The sequence below is a fragment of the Stegostoma tigrinum genome, chromosome 16 (genome assembly GCF_030684315.1).
Source record: "Stegostoma tigrinum isolate sSteTig4 chromosome 16, sSteTig4.hap1, whole genome shotgun sequence".
NCBI lineage: Eukaryota > Metazoa > Chordata > Chondrichthyes > Orectolobiformes > Stegostomatidae > Stegostoma > Stegostoma tigrinum.
This window is the reverse complement of record NC_081369.1, coordinates 5,205,643-5,228,167: the sequence shown is the minus strand read 5'-3', so window position 1 is coordinate 5,228,167 and position 22,525 is coordinate 5,205,643. Positions and strand designations below refer to the sequence as shown.

Below are 22,525 nucleotides of genomic sequence, written 5' to 3'. Positions count from 1 at the left end.
TTCTAAATAGTCCTCTTTTGGATGAGAGCTTAACCCAAGGTGGCCTGTGTTCTACACTGGGCATGATCACACAATATTGTTTCAATACCGATGCAGATCTGAAACCAAATTAACAGCATAAATTGAAAGGTCCTCCCCATGGAAGGATTGCTAACAAGATTTCACTTCTCATGGCTTTTTACTTCAATATGAATCATCATTGAACAGGATTTATCAGGCAAATGATACACCAAATGAAAAGGCGAATGTGAGTTTAAATGGATGGTACAGCAAACTGCCGACATGCTTTTTAAAGTAATTGCAAATTTTCCTCGCTATTATTGCTTTTGGGTCAAAGGTTGTCTTGAATCACCAAACTTCTATTCAAGTTTCCCTATGCTGTTGGATTATATGGCAGGTCTGTGAACTGGGGTGTTTATCTGGAATTATCTTTTTTTACTTTGAATTAAAAGTACAATTCAAAATATGGTGTGTCATAAAACTCAGCATCCGTGACAATGTTGACACATTAATGTCAGCTGTGTCAGAAGTTAATGTTGAGCAGCTGGTCCCGGCATTCCTGGGTTGAGAAGAGCATTCTTTAAAAACAAGCCAAAATTCCTCTTTCTGATTTCTATCCATCTCTTCCCACAAAAAAATGTAGGGACCAGATGAAGCCTGAATCTGACTCTGTTGTGATGCCCTCCCCTACACTGCTGGGGACTGCATTGAGCACCTCCCAATATGGTAATGATATATAGACTTGGACAGGGAAGAATTTTGGACTTTGAAGAAATAAAATCTAACATGGAGGTCTCCCTCATTGTTATTAAGTCAATGTCTACCATACCAAAGGAACTTGTCCCTTGTTGTTATGCCCAATAAACTCTACCTTGTTTAAAACAAAAGGATCTTCTCATTTGTCTACCAGTTGATTTTTCTCTGGCACACTAAACCAAACAGATCCTACCAGTAAACAGGATGGTGGCAGCAAATCCACCAGATGGATCTTTCACAATGATGAATCGTGGCGAAGATTGCTCATATAACTCAGTGCTTATCTGGATCCTCCTTTACTCATCCTCTAGGTTGGGTAAATCTGATGTTGGAATCCCCAATGTGCCGAAAGAGGCCATTTAGCCTGTTGAAACAGCACTGACCCTTTGTGAAGAGTATGGATTTTGGGAAAGAGGTAGAAGTGGGCTGTGCAGGGTTGGGATACTGAGCTTGGGGGTACTGGAGGGGCAACCATCAGGTGAAATTAGCTTAATGGCCATTGAGGACACAATGGTCTGATCTTCCATGGTCAGGGGAGATAGGGGGATATATCTGAGAGCTGGTGCTCAGCCTCTGCAATGTAGAGGCCAGTGTGCCAGACAATAACAGCTTCTTCAGCCTTCCCAAAATGCACAAGCAGGACTGCCCAGGCACACCCACTGTTTCTACCTGCTCCTCCCCAAAAGAACTCATCTCTCCTGACCTCGACTTGATTTTTTTTCTCCCCCGTCCAGTTCCCTTACATTTATATTCGTGATTCCTGCGATGCTTTATATCAGTTTCACAATTTCTGGTTCATATGCTGCAGTTGCCTCCTCTTTACCATGGAAGTGCGATCCCTTTACATGTTGTTCCCCCATCAGAACGGTCTCAGCGCTGTCTGATTCTTCCTGGAGAAAAGGCCTGAACCTGTTCCCATCCACTACCACCCTCCTCTGCCTGGTCAACCTCTTCCTCACTCTGAACAATATCTCCTTTAACTCCTGACACTTTCTTCAGGTCAAAGGTGTGGCCATGGGTACCCCCATAGAACATAATTATGCCTGTCCCTTTGTTGGATACATAGAACATTCCTTGTTCCAGGCCCCCACCAAAACTTTTTCTCCAGTATATCGAAGATATCAACAGTGCTGCTCCCCTCACTCATCCAGATTTGGAAAAGTTTATCAATTTTGTATCTAATTTCCACCCCATTCTCACCTTCAGCTGATCTATCTCTGACATCTCCCTTCCCTTCCTTGACATCTGTTTCCATTTCTGCAGATAGGCTGGCCTCCGATATCCATTAGAACTCACTGGTTCCCACAGTTACCTTGACTATACATCCACATGCCCTGTTTCCTGTAAAGACTCTGTACGATTCTGCCATTTCCATTGTATCTGTACAGATGATGCAAACTTTGATAAAGGAGCCTCCAAAATGTCCACCTTCTTTCTCAACCAAGGATTCCTCAGCACTGTAGTTAACAGGACCCTCAACTGGGTCTGACCCATATCCCACACTTCGGCCCTCACCTTTTCTTCTCTCCCACAACAGCGAAAGGGTCCCTTTTGTCCTCCTCTACAATCTCACCAACATACAGATTCAGAGGAGTCCATCACCTTCAGTGGGATGCCACCAGACACACATTCCCTCCCCTCCTTTGTCATATTTCCATAAGGACTGTTCCCTACAGGGCACCTTGGTCCACTCCTCCTTTACTCCCAATGTCTGTCATGGCACCCTGCCCGTAACTACAGAAGATCCTACATCTGTCCTCCCTCCACAGCATCCAAGGTTTCAAAGACACCTGCCAGATGAGGCATGCTTTATATCCACTTCACTAAGTCTAGGCTACTCTATTCAATGCTCAGAACATGGTCTCCTCTACATTGGAGAGACAAAGCATAGACTGGGACATAGAACTTCCAATTCCCTGGCCCCCAACACCTCATTTTCACCATGGACGTCCAGTCCCTATACACCTGTATTCCTCATGCAGATGGCTGCAAGGCCCTCCACTTCTTCCTGTCCTGCAGGCCCGACCAGTCCCCCTCCACCGACACCCTCATCTGCCTAGCCGAACTCGTCCTCATCCTCAACAATTTCTCTTTCGATTCCTCCCACTTCCTACAGACAAAGGGGGTGGCCATGGGCCCCAGCTATGCCTGCCTCTTTGTAGGTTACATGGAACAGTCCCTCTTCTGCATCTACACAGGCCCCAAACCCCACCTCTTCCTCCGTTACATTAATGACTATCGGCGCCGCCTCTTGCTCCCCAGAGGAGCTCGAACAGTTCATCCACTTCACCAACACCTTCCACCCCAACCTCAAGTTCACCTGGGACATCTCCAACACATCCCTCACCTTCCTGGACCTCTCAGTCTCCATCTCAGGCAACCAGCTTGTAACTGATGTCCGTTTCAAGCCCACCGACTCCCACAGCTACCTAGAATACACCTCCTCCCACCCACCCTCCTGCAAAAATTCCATCCCCTATTCCCAATTCCTCCGCCTCCGGTGCATCTGCTCCCACGATGAGGCATTCCACTCCCACACATCCCAGATGTCCAAGTTCTTCAAGGACTGCAACTTTCCTTGACCGCGTCTCCTGCATTTCCCGCAACACATCCCCCACACCCCGCCCCCGCCACAACCGCCCAAAGAGGATCCCCCTCATTCTCACACACCACCCCACCAACCTTCGGATACAACGCATCATCCTCCGACACTCCCACCATCTACAATCCGACCCGACCACCCAAGACATTTTTCCATCCCCACCCTTGTCTGCTTTCCGGAGAGACCACTCTCTCCGTGACTCCCTTGTTCGCTCCACACTGCCCTCCAACCCCACCACACCCGGCACCTTCCCCTGCAACCGCAGGAAATGCTACACTTGCCCCCATCCCAGGCCCCAAGATGACTTTCCATATTAAGCAGAGGTTCACCTGCACATCCACCAATGTGGTATACTGTATCCATTGTACCCGGTGTGGCCTCCTGTCCATTGGGGAAACCAAGCAGAGGCTTGGGGACTGTTTTGCAGAACACCTCCGCTCGGTTCGCAATAAACAACTGCACCTCCCAGTTGCGAACCATTTTAATTCCCCCCTCCCATTCTGTAGATGACATGTCCATCATGGGCCTCCTGCAGTGCCACAATGATGCCACCCGAAGGTTGCAGGAACAGCAACTCATATTCTGCTTGGGAACCCTGCAGCCCAATGGTATCAATGTGGACTTCACCTTCAAAATCTCCCCTTCCCCCACCGCATCCCACAACCAGCCCAGTTCATCCCCTCCCCCCACTGCATCCTAAAACCAGCCCAGCCTATCTCTGCCTCCCTAACCTGTTCTTCCTCTCACCCATCCCTTCCTCCCACCCCAAGCCGCACCTCCATCTCCTACCTACTAACCTCATCCCACCTCCTTGACCTGTCCGTCTTCCCTGGACTGACCTATCCCCTCCCTACCTCCCCACCTATACTCTCCTCTCCACCTATCTTCTTTTCTCTCCATCTTCGGCCCGCCTCCCCCTCTCTCCCTATCTATTCCAGAACTCTCTCCCCATCCTCCTCTCCGATGAAGGGTCTAGGCCTGAAACGTCAGCTTTTGTGCTCCTGAGATGCTGCTTGGCCTGCTGTGTTTATCCAGCTCCACACTTTGTTATCAAGCATTGACTGGGTGACTGTTCTGTCCACAAAAAAAGGTCCTGAGCTTCCAGTTGCTTGCCATTTCAACACACCACCATGTTCTCTAGTCAACATCTCCGCCTCAGGCTTGCTGTAGTGCTCTCGGGAAGTTCAGCGCAAGCTGGATAAACAGCACCTCATTTTCTGCTTGGCAACTCTGCAGCCTTCTGGGCTCAAAATTGAGTTCAATAATTTTAGGGTTTGAACACCTTTCTCCATGATTTCCTCCACCCCCACACACCAGGCCTTGTCATTACATGGGCTGTTACCACACTACCTATTATCAGCACAAATAATCCCCATTAGCAGTTATTCATTCCCCAGACTGACCTTTACCACTCCTTTGTCAGTCCAACTGTGTTCCTCCCTCTTTGGACTCTGTCTCCATCTATCATCCACTCTTTCCCCCCTCCCCACACCTTCCCTCACCCCATCTTTTATATCCAAACCATCCTTTTCCTAGTTACTATCAGTTCTGAAGAGTCACTTGACCTGAAACATTAACTCTGATTTCTCTCCACAGAGGCTGCCTGGCCTGCTGAGATTTTTCAGCAATTTCTGTTTGTTTCAGATTTCTTGCATCCAGAGTTCTTTTGGTTATTTGCTTAAATGTTTGTCTTTTTATGCCTTTTTGTAGGAATGAGTTTGCCTGTGAATACAGGATGAGAATAGACTATAGGTAAGTGTCACCCAATTTCAGTGAGATAGTTGAGTGCCATCTGTAATGCTACATAGTCAACTGAGGACATTTTGAGCTTTGGAGTTCCAGTTTTGCCCAGGACACCACATTTACTGACTAGCTCATCATGACAGTTATTCTTGGTAGATTTTACAATTTGTAAACAGATTACACATCCAAAATTGTTACAAAGTATGAACATTGAGTTGAAACAGAATTGTGTGAAGAATGTCACTTATCTCCATTTGTCCCCAGGGGAGTATTTCACAGCAGCATCCATTCTGTTTAAATTGCAGGGCATGGTAACAGTTGCTGAAGCAGTTTGTAATGTGATTTGTATTGGACTGAAACAAAAAAACTTATGATTTGAAGAGCGAACAGTTCAACTTGAAAGGAAATGATACCGGCGTCATCTCAGGAGCCTCTGGAGTCTGTGAAATCTAACTTGGCCAAAGTTAAAACAGTGTGGAGCTGAAGGAGCGCAGTAGGAGAGCTGACGTTTCGGGTCAGGACCTTTTCTTCAGAAATTTCTGAAGGAAGAGTCCTGACCCGAAAAGTCAGCTTTCCTGCTCCTTTGATGCTGCCTGGCCTGCTGTGTTCCTCCACCTCCACACTGTGTTATCTCAGACTCCAGTACTGGCAGTTCTTACTATCTCTCTTGTCCAAGGTTATATTATGGTATGCGTCCACCGTGCTTTTCCAAGTCACTAAAAGAGTTTAAAGCTCTGTTTGCTAATGGCAATTCTGTTTAACTGCCAGGTCTGTTTAGTGCGTTGCTATCACAGAAAAGGTAGCAGAAACCAGTACTTACAATATACCTCCATGTAGTACTCGTTGCTGATTCATATTAAAATTGTGATGGAGGCTCTGTCGGTGTTACTGTAGATCCAGCTATTACCAGTGACGGATCGAAACGTTCATTATCGGTATAGTTTCAGAGACGAGTAAGTCAGAGATCTGGCCGAATAATCTGACAACCTGAGTTGAAAACCTACAATGACAACTGTGATGACAATGTATGAAATATGCGGTTTTCAGTAAAGGTGTTCATGAAACCCAGTGGATTTTTGTAAAAACCCATCTGATTCACTAGTCATCTTTAGGGAAGGAAGTTTACTGTCCTTATCTGGTCTAACCTGTATGAACTTCAAACCCACAGTAATGTGATTAACTCTCATTTACTATTTGAAATGACCCCACAAGTCAATAAATTCTCATGTGAATAAAGTACTAGGAGTCAACTTTGACCAAAGTTTGGAATGTTGTTCTGCAAATAAGTTGGTTTGGAGTTGGGGAGCACATCATAGCCATTCCCATTACCCACCAAACCACCCCACTCCTGTCTGAAATTTTTACAGATATGGGAGAGGCATTGGGAAATTTGCCCAACAGGTAGCCCTTTGAGATCCTTAAGTGACTGGTTAATAACTACTTAAGTGTCTCACCCCTCTGCCAGCAGTATTTAACCACAGTGGGGAGAAGCCCACACCATGTGGGAAGTGCAGCAGATTTTGGATTTGTTTTTGGAAAGGCATTAGGCCTAATTTGGGGTCCGTATAGTCTACAAATAGCATACCTGCCTTTATCCATCTGCCTTTAATATCCCAGCATCTTGAACCTGGCCCTCTACACTAACTCAAGCTGCCCAGTCACTTCTCTCTACTGTGGAGATATCTGGGGACTGTTTGTTGTCCCAGCTGTGTACCCAGTGGCTTTACTAGTCTATGGAGCTGCCAGCCAATCCAGTTAGTCTGCAGCTCTCCAAGGCAGGAGCACTTGTATTTATGGAATGTATACATTTTTTTAAGAATATAGGAACAGAAGAATGCCATTCAGCCCCTTGAGCTTAATACCATCCTTAACGATGTTGGAGCTCATAATGAGTGTAAAATACAAGGCTGAAGCACTTATAATTAGTTTCGGCCAGAAATGCTAAATGAATGGCCCATCTTGCTCTTCTGTCAAAGTCTCCAGTATCACAGATGCCACCTTTCAGTAACTCTGATTTACTCCATGTGAGTTTAAGAAATTATTTGGAGACACCGAGTACAGCAAAGGCAATGAGGTCTCACAACACCCCAGGTGCCCTACTGAGGAATTTAAACTGAAGAACTAGCCACATCACCATCCAATCCACTGCATTTAAATTACAACTCTGTTGTCTACGTAATAAAGTGAAAAGTTGCCTTGGTATGTCTTTTCCACAAAAAGCAACACTAATCCAATCCAGCCAACTCCATTTGACTCTTGGCTATCAGCATAATGATGGAATGCATTTCCCACCGTACTATCAAATGGCACTTAACAATAATCAGCACTTAAACAGCTTCTAACTATTCATTGATGCACATTTTGAATTCTGTCAGGCCCACTCTGCTGAAGGCCTCAATGCGGTCTTTTTCCAAACAAGATAGCAACCAAAAATGCAGCTGAATAGACACATAAATACTGTGACTTCAAGAAAAGGTTAGAGGCTGAGCATTCTATAGTTTCTGGGTCTTCTCAAGTTCAACACTGTCCAGCACAAAGTAGCTAACTCGTGATTTAAACATGCATTCTGCCTACCACCAGTGCACAGTGGCAACAATGTGTGCCATCTACAAGCAGCACTGCAGCAACTTGCCAAGGCTTTTTTGGCAGCATCTTCCAAACATGACCTCTACTATCTAAAGAACAAAGGTAGCAAGTGACTGAGAGCACCCTGCAAGATCCCCCTCCAAGTTGCACACCATCCTGATTTGGAAATATATCACCCTTCATCATGACTGGGTTAAAATCTTGGCATTGGGCGCTTACACCTCATTGATGACAGAGGTTCTAGAAAGTGGCTCCCTACAACATTCTTAAAGACATTAGGAATAGGGTAAAATGTAGCATCAGTATTCCATGAGTCACATTTTTAAAATGTGTGATAAAACTCAATATCGGCCAGACAGACCAAGTTTGAAATTACATTATTATTGTGCAACATGGTTTTTCACAGTTCCAGTGAATATATGTAAGCATTCATAAGCATATCCTGTTTTATAACAGGTTCGCTGCTTCAAGAAATACCAGTTGCTCTTCTTAGAAGCAAATTACAGCAGATGCTGGAATCTGCACTGAAAACAACAGCTCTGATGAAGAGTCATCTTGACTCAATGTTAGTTTGCTCTGTCCATGGATGCTGTACTCACTGGTTATTTTTAATCGACCTGTTTGAACCCGCTGTGATTTCCAGCAGTTGTGTTCCCTAATTGCTCTTCTCCCTCTTTCAAGAATCAAATGTTAATCTGAATAATGATTTTTCAACTTTTGCAAGAAATAATATTGTTTGAAAGGAAATATTTATATTTTTGGTAGCAAAGTGGGGGGCAACTATCTCAGCTATACTTGGGTGCAGCTGTATTGACAGATTTTATTTGACCTTTAGGAGTTTGGGACTGTCTCCTAGCATGTACCCAGTGGTGTAGATTTTAAAATCATTGTCAATTATGGAGTTTCATCATATGGGTCAATAAGCCAAGAGTATTCACTAGTTATTTTTAATCAACCTATTTGGACGTGCTGTGATGCACCTTAAGGGCAAATGAGACTTGAACCTGGACCTTCTGGCTCAGAGGTAGGGGCACTACCACTCTGCCACAAGACCTTTCCAAGTCCAAGCTCCAATGGGTGTTCAAATAACTGGTCTTGGCTAAGACAAATCTGAGGCACCACCTTGGCTCTTTAGGATTCATAACTCAAAATTAACTAGGCTGTTTATTGCTATCACTGATTCTGCAGGAAGTTAAGTGCATACGGATGTGGAATGAGAGCCCAGGAGTTGTGAAGATGTATTTCTGGTTTTTAGGGGTGAGCTTGTCTGTCAATATTCAAACTTGACTCAATGACGAGAGGCCATGGCAGTAATTTACAGTTACTGATGCTAGTGCTTAGTTTTTGCAGTCAGACAGAAAATCTACCACAAGTTGGGATCTGACTTCCAGCGGAATGTGTTCCACCCAATTGATCTGAAAGCTATAGAACAGAAAAGTAGTATTCAAGACTTGGAGGTCACTTTCCTCATTTGTTTAACCTGAGATAATGCTTAATACACCGAGTTGATGAGAGGCCATTTGCTTCTTATTGGTTGAAGACACTCTAAAGCAGGTTTTGAATTGGAAATGGCCACTGTAACATACATGTTTTCCTTCTTAAAGCTTTGGTTGACAGCCCCTTAAATTTCTTTACTTGGTAGCAGTTAGACTTTGTTCAAGGTTGTCACACTTAAATCTTGAGTCAGATTGGAAAGGTATTTACTGGTCGTGCCAAAACAACAGACAGAGGTCAAGAGTATAGTTATGCTGACTGCCTCTATGAAGAGGCATAAAATGTGTTAAGTCTGTAAATAGATTATCAAAATGGGGCCCTGTTGTGCAATGACAGTGTCCCTATGTCTGCACCAGGAGGCCTGGGTTCAAGTCCCATCTGTTCCAGAAGTATGTAATAACATCTCTGAACAGGTTGATTAGGGAAAAAGTTAATTTTTTAAAAAGAAGGAGGAAAGTAGCTGTCCACTTCAATCACAACTAGAATGTTCCAACTCCCAATACAAATAGCATCATGACTAGCTCTCAATAATTAAAATGGATATGGGTGAAAATGTTTTGTACTCCTGTTCATCGAGTTGAAATGAACATTTTCAGGCAACATTAATTGATGCGATCTAGAAGTTGGGCGAGATATGATTGTTGGAGGAAGTTGGATGTTGCAAGCACAGAGAAGTCAAAACAGATAACTGGGTACATGCTAGGAGACAGTCCCAAACTCCTAAAGGTCAAATAAAATCTGTCAATACAGCTGCACCCAAGTATACAGATTAGTTATCTCGGATTCTCCAGCATCTGCAGTTCCCATTATCTCTAGTTAACCACTCTGTCACTATTGCCATCCCTGCAATTTAAAAGGCCTGCATGTTGGCAAGGAAATACGTTAGAAGAAGCACATTGTTCGGGAAACATTTGTGGTAATCACTAAACCCATCATCTGACAGCACACTACCTCATTTTAGTTTTGCCATTTTTCACTAAAAAATCAAACTTATAAGATGTTCATAGAGTCAGTGACTTTAATGGTGCAAGTGACTGAAATTTTACAACAAGGATCGAGTCTTGAATGGATTATTGTGATTTGATTTGTGTCACTAATGTAAACTAACAAACCAGAAATGTCACCATGTCCCAGCAAGGGGCTTTGCTACAGAATGACAACAAAGGGAGGGCTAAATGTGTCAAGGGTTTGTGCAAAAAAAAACTGAATCAACACACTCTATAAGAAGAGGAAGAGAAGTACAGGTTGCAGAATGACATTCACGTTCTAACAGAGAAACTTGACAAGGTCACTGAGAACCTGGCACAGAAATTGGCAACCCAAAATGAATTTGATAGAACTCTTGCAGAGACTGAAGCTGCTAATATGAAGATCTTTAAGTTCCCAGACACTGCTGACTGTTCTGAAGCGGGAAGCAAGACCCTGGATCAGGTCAATGAAAAAGGCAATGTCCTTCATAATTTTATAAACCTCTATAAGGTCACCCCTTAGCCTCCGATGCTCCAGGGAAATAGCCCTAGCCTATTCAACCTCTCCCTAATCCTCCCAAGCCCTCCAAGCCTGGCAACATCCTTGTAAATCTTTTCTACACCCTTACAAGTTTTACAACAGCTTTCCTATAGCTGGGTGACAGAATTGAACGCAGTATCCCAAAAGTGGCCTAACCAACATCCTGTACAGACACAACTTGACCTTTTACAGGAGGATTTTCAGCTTGGATTGTGGATGAGGTTGTAGATATGCTCGCCAAGTTGGTGGTTTGGTTGCAAATGTTTCATCACTCTGCTAGGTAACATTATCAGTGATGTCCTAACTCCTATGCTCAATGCATTGATCAGTAAAGGCAAATGTACTGGACCCCTTATAAACAAGTCCAAATTCTACCAGGACTGATCACCAAAAAGGTAGAATTTTGCAATAAAGTTTATAGATATGAGAAAAAATGGATCCAGCGTTGACTCGCTTTTTTGAATTTGTACGAAATCTTTGGAGCTAACTCTTTCCGTTCATGCAGTGTAAATTATTGTTCCCTTTGAGAATTTGTGTTCCTGCACCTGTCTTGATATGTGCAAGATGAAAAGCTTCAATTGTGATCTGTCTTCTCAGCTATACTCATGATTTATATTGATAGGTGACTGTCACTAGAATATGGTTCCCCGACTCCCAATTGCTCCCAGTCTTCTCCATGACTTCATTTTGATCGTGATGTGAAGGTGCCGGTGTTAGACTTGGGTGGACAAGGTCAAAAATCACATGACATCATGGTATAGTCCAACAGATTAATTTGAAGACACAGCTTTCTGAGTCTCACTCCTCTTGCAGGTGTCAGTGAGTGAGGTGGCGTGGGACACTGAATTTATAAGCAAACAATCAAAGGGTCATTAGAACTGATATGAAATTGAACAAACCTAAGATGGCTGTTAAATCTTTAATCAGTTAGAAAGGATTAATATGCAAATTCCTGAATTTCTTTCAATCGCTGTCCTGAGGTTTAATCAGCTCCCTCAGTATCCCAGAGGTGACATCCCAGATCAGACAATGCTTTTCAGGTGTGAGGCCTTGTTTTGTGTCTGGCTGTGTATTGACTTGGTTTTATTTCCAAAGTGGGAGTTTATAAAATGCCACATTGTCTACAAATTGTGTACACTTGCAACAAAATAGAATGTATCTTTTATTACAAATCTGCGATGCAAATTCACCCCATGGATTTATATGTGTGTGCGTGCATGTTCTGATTAAAGAATTAAATCATCTCCAGATTTGTTCGACACCTCATCAGTTCTATGACTCTTTGATCTTTTGCTTATAAGTTCTGTGTCCAATGCCATCTCTTTTACTGAAACCTGAAAAAGGAGCGAGACTCGGAAAGTTTGCCTCTTCAAATAAATCTGTTGGACTATAACCTGGTGTCGTATGATTTTTTTTTTGACCTAATTTTCATCAGGTACAGTTCCAACTTACTAGCCTGTTGCAACACAGGATAGATGTGTGGGAACCCAGGCCGAAGACAGGAGGCCACATATGCTCAGGTGGTGAACCCCACCCTGAGGACAGAAAGGTGCCACCTTTGAGCAGGAGAGACAAAGTGAGGCGCACACAGAATGAGGATCAGGTTGCGGAGGAGAGGGAGGATGCCAGCACAGCGGCACAACAGACTCCACCTCCACCCGAGAATCCAGAGTCGATGGAGGAGTCAGGGGAGTGAAAAACGATTTAAAAAAAAGCGAAAAGGGAAACATTGCCACACTCCCACAGCAACAGAAAGGGAAGAGGCAGCTGTATGATGGTCATAGTAGCAGACCCTCTGACAAAGAGGACTTGTGGAGGGAAGGTCACCAGTGGAAAAGGAGGATCACCAGGGCGAAGGAGAGGAACACTCCCCTTACCCAAAAACGACAGAAGTCAGGAGGGGTTTGGTGAAACACAGCTCTCCACTGTCAGGAATCAAGGGGTGGAGTGGCGGGCTAATCCCTCCACACCACAGCTCCAGGCAGTCACCAGCAGTGAGATTTTGCGGCAGTGAGCAGCAATCACTGCCTCAATTAGAGCACCTCAGTCAGAATCTGAACCAGATGTTCCTTGCTACGGCTTCATCCCGGCCCCGATGACACCATACCAGCGAAATGATCCCATTGAGGAACTGGACAGCTACCTCAGCCCTGTGAGGGTCAGACAGTTTACCTACACCATGGGGATGCGGTGACTGTCCCCAGTGATTGGACTAAGGTTTTTAATAATTAAGTGGGTTTAAAAAATGAGAGATTAATGTACTTTGCATTAAATCTACCACGTGATGTGTTTCCACATTAAAGCAAACCTGTTTCTGCAGGAGTATGGGATACCACACCTCAGCAGCTCCAGGAAATGGTTGAGCTTGTGGATCCACGGGTGTTTGATTTGTTCAAGAGGCAATGATTGCCGCTCCTCTGGCCTGGTCTGCTGCGAGGAGACATCTCCACAGTTAAGGCTCCAATAAAACTAATTACCGTGCATAACCCAGCAGTAAAGAGTGAGCAGTTGGCTGTCCTGCAGCAGCTCCCACTGCTGCTGGCTTCATCCCAGGCCAATCGTTCTGGCCGGAGACTTCAACTGCGTCATCAATGCAGATGGACGATCACGGTGGGGAGGCAGTTAGTACAGATTCCTGATGGAAATGGTTCAAGGCAGCAACATCTTCAGCACCTTTGTAGAAGGATCACAGTGTGGATACACCTGGTTGCAGCCAGGTAGGTCTGTCTGCTCAAGGGTAGATTTCCAGTTTGTGCCCTGAGTGTTCTCAGTCAGATCCCACCAGCGTCAAACTGATGGTCTTCTCTGACCACCATCTCCTGCTGTCCGGCTGTTAACTACAGCGTGACCAGCGGGCTGGCAAGGTAATGTGTGAGCTAAACTTGAAACTGTTGACCCTAGAAAACATTGAGTCGATCAAAAGGGATGACACAGGCTGGAGAGCCATGAAAACCCTCTTTGAGTTTCCAAGGGACTGATGGGAAACAGTCACAAGGAAGATCAAGAGGTTCTTTTATTGTCAAAGGTGTTCAGAAGGCAAGAGAGGGGAAAACTGTCAATACCCTAGAAAAGTATGCAGAACCTACCTCTGCTACAGACAATGGGGCACAACGTCATTTGAGGATCTCCAGGAGGTGAAGACCCAGTAAGCCTCGCTATTTGCCTCGGAGGCCCCAAAGATAATCTTCCGGTCCAGGGTCCACTCTGTACTGGCATTTCTTTTTCCAGAAGGCGCACGAGGAGAGCTCTGCACTCAGCAACTTGAAGGAAGCAGGTGGCTGAGCAATTTCATCTCAGTCTGACGTCCCGAGGATCAGCAAATCCTTTTATGCCAATCTATATGACATGAAGCCCACTGATAGCACAGCCTCCCGGTCATTCCTGTCCTCTATCATGGAGGACCTAGATGACAGCAGGGGGGGAAGGGCTGGACTCACTGAGCAAGGCCCTTGAGCCCTTTGAAAAGGAAAAAAAAAACTCCTGGAAGTGGTGGCTTCCCGGCTGAGTTGTATTCCACTCTGCGGGACTTGATTGGCCAGGACCTGCTGGAGGTATATGGCAATATGCTTCAGACAGGTACTATGTGCGAATCCGTGAGCAGAAGTATCATCACCCTCATCTACAAGCAGAAGGCAGAGAGGGAGGAAATTAAAACTGGCGAGTAATTTCACTGTTGAATGTGGATTACAAAATCCTGTCTAATGTCATTGCCAACTGGGTCAGATCTGCTCTGAAATCAGTAATTCACTCCCACCGAGCCTATGCTGTACCAGGCCGGAAGCTGCTGAGAGCGTTGTGTTCCTCGGAGATAATCATCCACGCGCAGGACAGGGGGGTGGACCCCTGCCTCATCAGCCTGGACCAGGAGAAAGCTTTTGACAGGATATCGTGCTCGTATGTGACAGGTGTTATCTCCGAAATAGGCTTTGGGAGGGAATCTGCAATTGGACTGCCCTACACCAACATCATTAGTGCAGCTTCAGTCACTGGGTGGGATTCAGGAAGATTCCCAATCAGATCTGCAGTCAGGCTAGGCTGCCCACTCTCCCCTGCCTTGTTGATGTGTTGTACAGAGCTCTCACCAAGTCCATCAGGAAGGACGTGAGCCTGAGCTGGCGTGTTTATTCCAGGAAGCAGAGGCCTGCAGGTCAAAGCCTCCCTGTACATGGATGATGTGGCTGATTTCTGCTTGGATCCACAGTCAGTGCACAGACTCATGAGCATCTGTGACCAATTTGAACTGGCTTTGGGTGCCTAGGTAAATCAAGGCAAGTGCAGAGCCATGCTCTTTGGGAACTGAGCGGACCAACCTTTATCCCCTTCACCATCAGAACGGACTACCTGAGGTGCTGGGTATCTGGTTTGGAGGGACTGGGGCATGCACCAAAACTGAGAGGAGCCCATTACAAAAGTGATTAGGCAGATGGGAATGACAGCCCCTCTCCATTCCAGGTAAAAACTTGGTCATCAGGTGTGAGGTACTCTGTGTTGCTGTCTGTTGGGGCCTACTCCCCAAACACATCGCTGCAGTCACCCAGGCCATCTTTCACTTCATTTGGAGTTCAAACATGGACCGAGTCTGAAGGGATGTTATGTTTAAAGAACAGGACCACGTGAGGAAACATACCCAATGCTACCTTTACCCTGATGGCCACCTTTGCGTATAACTGCATCGAGCAGTACATAGACCCTTGGTACATAAATACCAAATGTCACTACGTACTGAGGCTCTACCTGTCCCCAGTGTTGTGAAGGATAGGCTTGGCCTTGTTGCCATGGAATGCTCCAAGTTGTTGGACCATTACATATCCCCCCGTCTTTGTCAAGAAATTTGCAAAGAGAAACGCCTTTGAACGCAAGTCCATCAGGCAGTGGTCAGCACATAGACCCTTCAGAAAAAGGAGACGATGAATCTTGTCGTGTGGTTTCCCTGAGCAGACTGTCAAAGTCATTTGGTGGAATGCCTCTTCACCAGACTTTCCAACAAGCGCCAGGATATAGCTTGGCTGGTGGTGAGAAGGGCACTGCCTGTGAGATCCTTCATGCGTGCCTGGACTCTCTGCGCCACAGCATCCTGACCCCGAAGCAGCTATGAAGGGGACAGGACTGTCACATTCCTCCTCCTGGGATATGCCTTTGCAAAGGAAACCTGGAGAGAAATGCAGGAGTTTTTGTCGAGGTTCGTCCTGAGTAGCTCCGTGATGTGGGACTCTGTGCTGTACGGTCTGTTCGCTGGGACGCGGCCTGAGACGAACGTCAACTGCACTTGGAGGACCATCAACTCTGTGAAAGATGCTCTTTGGTCTCCCTGAACCTTGCTGGTCTTCCAGTTGAAAGAGTTGACCCCGAATGAGTGTTGTAGACAGGCACATTCCAAGACCCAGGACTACGTGCTGATAGACACATTAAAACTTGGGGCAGCTGCCGTCAAGGCGCAATGGGGGAAAGACCACCGTGTAAGGTTCTTCTGCCAAAGTATAACAGGGGGGCCGTTCAGTAGCCAGACCCCGCTGATGCCTCCGCTAAATGCCTATAGTTTAATTGTGAATACAGAGAAAGGCAAACCCCAATGTTTGTTTCCCGCTCTGTAAGTGAAGATGTGAATGGCTTCATTAACTGTGTATGTAAGTAAAAATTTCCTTCTATGAATAAAGTATATTTTTGCAAAGAAAATCACAGGAGAGTTGGCTTCAATCTCCTACTGTTGGCCCTTGGGCTGTATGGTACTCTACAGTTCTTTCATGGGATGTTTTATTCTGTTAAAAATGTAAATTCTTGCTGTGCATGTTTCAGTCTCACAAAATGCATCCGATTTACCCACATCGATCTCTTGAAAGAAAACTTATTGAAATGCTCACTTCCTTAACATTTCCATTGTCACTAGCAAAACGGCCAGCACTGATCCCAAACCTCAGTATTAGGATGAAATATTGAAGGAACTAGATGTTCAGCTGTAACTGAGAATACCTCACAAAGATTATAAATTCTGTGGAGAAGATTGATACAATCGTGGAATAGTTACAACACAGTAAGGTGCCATTCAGCCTGCTGTGTCCACGTAAGCAACACCGTTAGTACCAAAGCCCTGCAACCTATTTTTTCTCATTGGGTGTTAATCCTATTCCCTTTCACTGTCTACAATTGTATCTGTCTGCACCACAGTCACAGCCACAGCCACGTTCCTCATCCTCAAAACTATTTTGCATATGTTTTCTACTGTCTCTTTAGAGCCTTTGGGTCCTTCCCAGAATGATGATGCTAGAATTAACAACTATGCTAGCTGAAACTGAACCAGTGTCAACTGCAAATATTGAAATGAGACCTTGTACACCCATGTCGCGGTTATTGACGTGGGACAAGAAAAGCCTTAACCCTGGTAACCCCTCAGTGTCCCCACTGTCTGTTTTCCTCCAGTCCAAAAAAAACATTCTCAATGACTTTGCTTCCTGTTAATTAGGCAACTTTGTATCCACTGTCCTTTTTAATTTCATGGGCATTCACTTTATTGGAAAATCTGTAATGTTGTACTCATCAAATATCTTTTGGAAGTCTGTATTGCTCAGTTGGGAAGTGTTAAACTGAAGATCTAAAGGTCTTTGGTTCAGTTTCGACTTTTAGCAGAATTAGCATGTGCCTTTCAGTTTCACTAAGGGCTCTCATGGCGCAATAGTAGTGTCTCTACCCCTGAGCCAGAAGGTTTGGGTTCAAATCCCACCTGCTCCACAGCTAAGTCATAACATCTCTGATCAGGTTGATTAGAAAATACCCATACCATCTCAAATGTCTTTAATACCTTATCACAAACACTCAATCATGTTAACTAAACTCAATTAGCTTTTAATAAATCCTTGATAACATTCCTTAATTAACCCACAGTCACCCAAGTGACTGCATTTTGTTCGGATTATTGCTTCTAAAGGCTTTCCATCACTGAGGTTAAATTTACTCACTTGCAATTATTGCACTTAACTTTATACCTGTCTTCTGGTGAAAGATGGAAAATCTTCAAATCTCTAGTTCTCTGATGCCATCACCATATCTCAGAAAAGTTGTGGTCAGTTTAACTGCAACTTCCATCCTCATTCCCCTATGCATCCTCTAATGCATCCTATCTGCTCTTGTGACTTACCAACTTTAAATACTGCCAATCCACTTTTTAACAATTTTTAATCTACCCTGTGTCTTACCAAACTTCTCTCTTGATGTGACTTTAATAGCATCTTTTCCTTGATAAAGGCATGTGAAAAGTATTCATTGCATTCCTCAGTCTTGCTCTTAGCTTTCTTGCGTGGATCCCCTTTTTGGTTCTTATTTAGCCCCATGCCACCTCCTACTAACAACCTTTTACTCAGTATATACCTGTAAAAGAGTTATGGATTCCACTTTGTCAGCTGGCAGTCTTTTCTCCCATTCTGTTTGTGTTTCCCATTTCTTTTTTTCACTTTGCACCTGAATTTTCTGTATTTAGCCCAGTTCTCATTTGTACATCCTTTCTGTCATGCAGCCTTTTTTCCTGGGTCACTTATGCTGTGTCTGTCACAGGAATGCTAGCTTTGGGTGGCCACCTCCCCTCAGTTGTATTTGGATTCTCTTTAAAGTTAACCTATTAGTATGAGATTTTTTTCCTGCCAATTTTTGATTTCTGTATGGAAAATAATGACTTATACACTTAAAATTAGAGCCTTGAGTAGAGTGTAGATCAGAGAGACTTAGGGGTTCAGATAGATAATTCTTTGAAGTTTGCATGGCATGTAGACAAGGTAGTTAAGGTGTTTAACACTATTGTCTTCATTGCTCAGACCTTTGAACATAGGAGTGAGGATGTCGTATTGAGGTTGTCCAGGATGTGGGTAAGGCCTCATCTGGAGTAGTGTGTCCAGTTTTGGTCATCCTGTCACAGTGAGTATATTATTAAGATGGAGACGGTTCAGATACGATTTACTAGGATATTGCTGGGAATGGGGGGTTTTAAGAAGAGGCTGGATATGCTGGGACATTTTTCATTGGAGCTTCGGTTGAGGGGAGACCTTTTATAGAGGTTTATAAAATCATGAGGGGCATTTGCAAAGTGAATGTCAGGTGTCTTTTCCTTAGGGTTGGGAATTTCAAAACTAGGGGCATATTTTTGAGGTGAGAGGAGAAAGATTTTAAAAAGACATGATGAGATTTTTTTTAGATTCCCTACAATGTGGAAACAGGCCCTTTGGCCCAACAAGTCCACACCAACCTTTGGAGAATTCCACCCAGACCCATCCCCCTATAACCCACGCACCACTGAACACTACGGGTAATTTAGCATGGCCAATCCACCTATGCTGCACATCTTTGGACTGTGGGAGGAAACCGGAGCACCCGGTGGAAACCCACGCAGACAAGGGGAGAATGTGCAAACTCCGCACAGACAGTTGCCCGAGGCTGGAATCGAACCTGGGTCCCTGGCACCGTGAGGCTGCAGTGCTAACCACTGAGCCACCATGCCGCCCACAAAATTGTCCATGAAGGACAACTTTTTTGCAGAGTGGTTCATGTGTGAAATGAACTTCGGGAGGAAGTGGTGGATGCGGGTACAGTTACAACGTTTAAAAGATATTCAGATAAGTACATGAATAAGAAATGTTTGGTTGGATATTGGCCAAGCGCAGGCAGGTAGGACTAATTTATTTTGGGATTAGGGTTGGCATGAGCTGGTTGGACCAAAGGATCTGTTTCCATGCTGTATGACACTCATTACTTGCGACGGTTCTGTCTTTAGTCCAATGGAATTGGTATTTTTACTTTAGGTAGTTCCTTGTCCTGTTTTATTGCTAACCTAAACATTATAGTATGATCACTGTACCTAGATGTCCCCCCTACCGAGACTTGATCTTGTTGATCGATTTCATTCATTTCCCTTAGAATTGTAGAACAGTTGTAGGACAGCCGGTAACTATTTGGCCTATCATGTCTGTACAGGTAGAATCAATCCAGCAGTATATTCTTCTTTATTGGCCCAGAAAAATATTGAACTTTTCAGCATCCTTCAGAAACTCTTTCCCTCTGTTTACACTACTACTCTGTCATGATCAACCTCTCATTTTGAGGAGAACGTCTACTCAAGGTAAATTATTTCTGCCATGAATTTCAAGTGACAGAACAGACATTCTCATTGTGCATATCTTTGGGCATGTTGGACACGTTGTGGGATCTTGAGTGTAAGATTTGGTTAAGGCAGACATAAACAAATATTTTTTTCTCTGGTGGTTATGAGTGTTTAGAATTCCCTTCATCAAAAGGCACTGGATGCAGAATCTTGAAGTGTTTTTAAGGTAAGGTTGATAGATTCCTATTAACAAGGGGATGAAAGATTATCAGAGGATATACAGGAATGTAGAATTGGGACTAAAATCAGATCTGCCAGATCCTATTGAATGTTGGAATAGTATTGACAGGCTGAGTGGCCTGCTGTTGTTCTTTTTCCTTCCTTCTCAGTCATCACTCTGCCTCATCATTAAGATGTTTACACGTAATGTGCTTGATGGAGAATTTGTTGTCATTTTGAGCACTTGGTAAGAAGCTCCTCTCAGTCGTCAGTGTCAATGATGCTGCACTTCAAAGAGAACGTTAGCAGGTCTTTGGAGCCCTTACTTTGTTCTCCACTGGAACATTGGCAATTTGAGAATTGTGAAAACAGGATTGGGTGGAGGATGACATTTGATCAACCAGACACAATGACCAGCTCATCACATTTGATTTTGTAGATTTGTCTGCATGTTTCTGAAAACGGTTTCACGAAAGACTAGCTTTTGTTCAACAGTGCCCTCATTCAATGCAGAGATATTTCTGCTGCAATTTCTCCAACCTCTTACGTGTCCGTAATATGCAGTTTATGTTTCACTGAAATACTGCATGGTGACAACATTTTTACTTTGTACACTAGCACAGTTGTTGATTTGATGTGATTTTTAAATTTTGATTTATTCTTGTCATGTATCTAGGTACAGTGAAAAGTTTTGCTTTGCATGCAATAAGACAGATCATAACATACAAAGTGCATTAGTATAATAGGACAGGGCAAGAAATACAATGTTACGGCTGTAGAGAAGGCACACAGAGAGAAAGATCAACATTAAATTTATAATTTGAGAGGGCTGTTCGGAAATCTAATTACAGCAGGGAAGAAGCTGTTCTTCAATCTTTGGTATGTGTGTTTAAGCTTTTGTATCTTCTGCCAGTGGAAATGGTTATAACTGGGGTGGGAGGATTCTTTAATTACACTGGTTGCCTTCCCAAGGTAGCAAGATGTATAGATGGAATCAGTGGATGGAAGGTTTGCTTGCTTGATGGAGTGGACTGTGTTTGCAACTCTCCGTACTTTCTTGTGGTCCTGGGCAGAGCAGTTGCCAAGCGCCAAGCAGTGATATATCCAAGTAGAATGCTTTCTACACTGCATCTATAAAAATTAGTAAGTCTCTTTATGGACATGCCAAATTTCATTGGCCTCTAGAGGAAGTAGGGTCGTTGTTGTGCTTTCTCGACCATCGCGTCGACATGGGTGGACTGGGGCAAATTGGCGATCATCAGTCCTAGGAACTTGGTGCTCTTGACCATCTCCACCTCAGCTCCGTTGATGTAGACAGCGGTGTGCCCTTCACCTTGCTTCCTGAAGTCAATGACCAGCTCTTTTGTTTTGCTCATGTTGACAGATTATTATTTTTACACAGTGCCAGCAAGCACTCTGTCTTTTTGCTGTTCTCTGTCTCGTCATTCTTTGAGATCCAGCCTACGATGGTGGTGTCGTCAGCAAACTTGACTGAATGAGTTTTCCAATGAGCTGACTGTGGAAACAGCTTTAAGCAGTCAGAGTTACAGAATAAAACAATAGTCTTATTCATAACAGGGAGAATTGTACCTGTGTCCTATATTTGTTTAGGGTTTCAATTGATAGCCAACCTGGAGGAACACAAGGATACCCTCACCTTGGAAAAGTGTGGAAAGGGCTTCAGTTATAGAAAAAAAAGGGGTGGAATGGTGACTCAGTAGTTGCACTGCTACCTCATAGCATCAGGGACGTGGGTTTGATTTTACCCTCAGGCAACCACCATCGTGGAGTTTGCACGCTCTCCCCATGTCTGCATGGGTTTCCTCCCACAGTCCAAAGATGCGCAGGCTAGGTGGACTGGCTATACGAAATTTCACATAGTGTTTCAGGGATGTGTAGATTAGGTGGGTTGCAGGGAAAGGATAGGGGCATGGGTCTGCATGGGATGCTCTCTGTGTTGGTGTGGGCTTTGTCTGGTCAAAGGACCTGTTTCCACACTGTAGAGATTCTATGATTATAGATGGGTGTTAGGATGGAATTTGGCATACAGTCTTGAGTGTACAGGGATATAGTAAGAGACTGCATTTACATCCATGCACGGCGCTGGTGTTGAGATTACCATGGAGGAGGTGTTTTTACCTGTTCTCAATAATTGCAGTCTGTGGGTCAGGAACTCGAAGATCCAGTTGCAGAGGGGAGCAGAGACCAAGGTCTCAGACAAGTGGAGATCTTTTTTCTCAAATGCTTGCTGCTGTAGTTTGCAGAATGTTAGCTTGGTGCAGCTAATCCAGTAATGGAACTCCTCGTGAGTTGTGGCCTCCGAGAGGTGGCTGCTAAGATATTGGAAAGTGTCCTACACATTCCAAAATATTTCCTTCAACATAAGTGTGAGGTGGAATATTTTCTTGACCAGATCTGGATTGATGTTTTGGTTTGGCAATGCTTAAGGGAAAGGTGAATGTATTGAATGCAGAACTGAAGAGATTGAGAATGGCTTATAAATTGAATGCAGAGTCGGCAACAATACTCCACTCATC

General features: G+C 44.3%; 1 protein-coding gene and 1 long non-coding RNA gene across 9 annotated transcripts in view; one reads left to right on the top strand and one right to left on the bottom strand.

Annotated features, from left to right (window-relative positions):
* Window positions 1-22,525, top strand: part of st3gal2 (ST3 beta-galactoside alpha-2,3-sialyltransferase 2) — a 297,050-nt gene that overhangs the window by 11,371 nt on the left and 263,154 nt on the right. The window lies entirely within an intron of this gene.
* LOC132210630 (uncharacterized) overlaps window positions 20,734-22,525 on the bottom strand; it is a 34,700-nt gene continuing 32,908 nt past the window's right edge. Inside the window, exon 3 of the long non-coding RNA XR_009446769.1 lies at window positions 20,734-21,504. This is a non-coding gene — a long non-coding RNA (uncharacterized LOC132210630). The remainder of the gene's footprint in view (window positions 21,505-22,525) is intronic.